This window comes from Austrofundulus limnaeus, unplaced genomic scaffold (assembly GCF_001266775.1).
Source record: "Austrofundulus limnaeus strain Quisiro unplaced genomic scaffold, Austrofundulus_limnaeus-1.0 Scaffold657, whole genome shotgun sequence".
In the NCBI taxonomy this organism is placed as follows: Eukaryota; Metazoa; Chordata; class Actinopteri; order Cyprinodontiformes; family Rivulidae; genus Austrofundulus; species Austrofundulus limnaeus.
In genome coordinates this window covers 237,740-239,703 of record NW_013953059.1, presented here as the reverse complement: position 1 = coordinate 239,703, position 1,964 = coordinate 237,740, and the positions used below count along the sequence as shown (strand labels likewise).

At 35.7% G+C, this 1,964-nt stretch overlaps 1 long non-coding RNA gene across 1 annotated transcript; it reads left to right on the top strand.

Annotated features, from left to right (window-relative positions):
* Positions 1 to 6: 6 nt before the first annotated feature.
* On the top strand, positions 7 to 1,444 carry LOC106531614 (uncharacterized). The gene is made up of 2 exons (XR_001311958.1): positions 7 to 974; positions 1,238 to 1,444. It is a non-coding gene; the product is annotated as an uncharacterized LOC106531614 (long non-coding RNA).
* Positions 1,445 to 1,964: the final 520 nt, after the last annotated feature.

Sequence of the window (1,964 nt, the reverse complement as noted above, 5' to 3'; positions counted from 1 at the left end):
TTCATGTCCTGAAGAAGCCTGTAGCCTGTTGAGCCTGCTGAAAACCGGAGTTGTATTGCTTTTTTTAGTGTGTTTTTGCTCCATCTAATGCCTCTTTTATTCTTCATGCCAATGGCCTTGATCTGATCTTTTGTAAAAAATATGACCCAATTTCGTTTCAAAAGTCAAAACTTTCTTTCGTAGGACTGCATTGATTTTTTTCTGTCTTTTAAGTTTTCCTTCTATCTTCCTTATGYGATCTTTTTGGCTTTTTAATTCCTCCCTCAGGCTTTTCACCTCAGCTCCCTGCTTGCATAGCGGGTTGACACATTCTCCTGGCGCTGTTGACCCTGGTTCATCATCAGCTTCTGGARTGTCCCTGTCCTCTGATGCTACAATTTCATCTTCCTTTTCACTTTCCCTTATCTTGCTTGCCTCATTTCTGTTGCTCCCTTTCTCAATCTYTGAAATTATAATGGCACAGTTAGCATGAAGAGTAATTGTAAAATAAATAAGTAAAATAATAATAATAAATTTAATATTTAACAGTGCATACCAATGTTGACTTTGTTACAGTATGTGTGGTCATTGATCAGTGGATGAAAATGCAGTGGAAGTTCTGTCCTATTTCTCACTGCAGGACCCTTCCTTCTTTTTGGCTCACAGCAATGAGTTGGAACAGCATCAGCCCTTAGTCTCAGTTGATCATGAACTGCCCTCCATCAAAATGTACCTGTAGAATTATTATTTTATTTTATTTTCATTGGGGCTTTGTGTATATGACAGTAAAACATGTTGAGCCCAAATTAAAATGAGTGCAGCTTAAACTTACAGCACACAGTTTTCTGTTATTATGACCTCTGGTGATGGTGAGGTTGATCCTGCTGACTTGAGCCAACCATTTCTTTCTTCTTTCTGTGTCTTTTGGGAAACCATACATTCTGAGCCCTTTCTCCGACCGATTGGTGCATCCAAATGCGGCACAGCCAACCATGGTAACACAATCATCCTAAAAAAAGGTTTATTTAAATACACATTTCTATATGTAAAACATTGTACAAAACTAACAAATATAGTTATCTGTCCAATTACACTGTAAACGTTTCTCCTATTCCACCCTCAACATTTTATTTATCACTTTTAATTCCAACTATTTCCATCAAAACACATTTTACCACTTTATTTTCAATATCAATTTTCATCTGTGAAAATGATTTTTAATGAATCCTCTGCATTGTTTCTCTATGGTTATTTTCAGGGAGGTCAACAGATGTGACTGACATCAAAAAGAGCTGCTGTTGATGCCAAGGAGGAACCCTCAGGACCGGAGCACACCGTCCAAATTTAACCAGATGGCTTGTTTGTGCAGATGTAATAAATAAACAGTATAAATAGTAGTAAACATACTTCTTTATAAGAGTTTGTTTTACATTTTGCATTATATTTTATAATAAAATGTTTCTATGTTTGGTTTTTCACAATTGACACATATTTTTTCATTTAATTTGATTTTGACTGTAAACAGTTTAATTAAAAACAACATTTTAATCAATTAATTACTGTTTCACAGTAGTTGGCTAAAGTCCCCAATTAACAAGGTAATAGATACTTTGTTTACATGAAAAACCAACAATGGAATRTAGARTAGACTTGTACAGAAAAGAAGAATTCCTCCCAGGTCTTTGTYTAAGCGWCAGCTAYAGATTATCCACCAAGTCATTTAAAATGTCTGAGATCATTTTTTTACTCTGTCATTCAGCTCATTTTATTCATCTGAGAGCAGGCAGAGAGAACAGACTGACATGTAGTACTCCTGGTTGTTTGGGACAATAAATCCTGGAAAACGTAATATTGTTTTGTAGTTGGATAGATCTGAAGGTACAGTAAGTTGGAGCAGACCTGACAGCTAAATGTAGGTATAGCATTTATGCTAGCATGGAGAGCATCAGAAAGCTTTATATGTGTATTGCTACCCATGTTTGGTG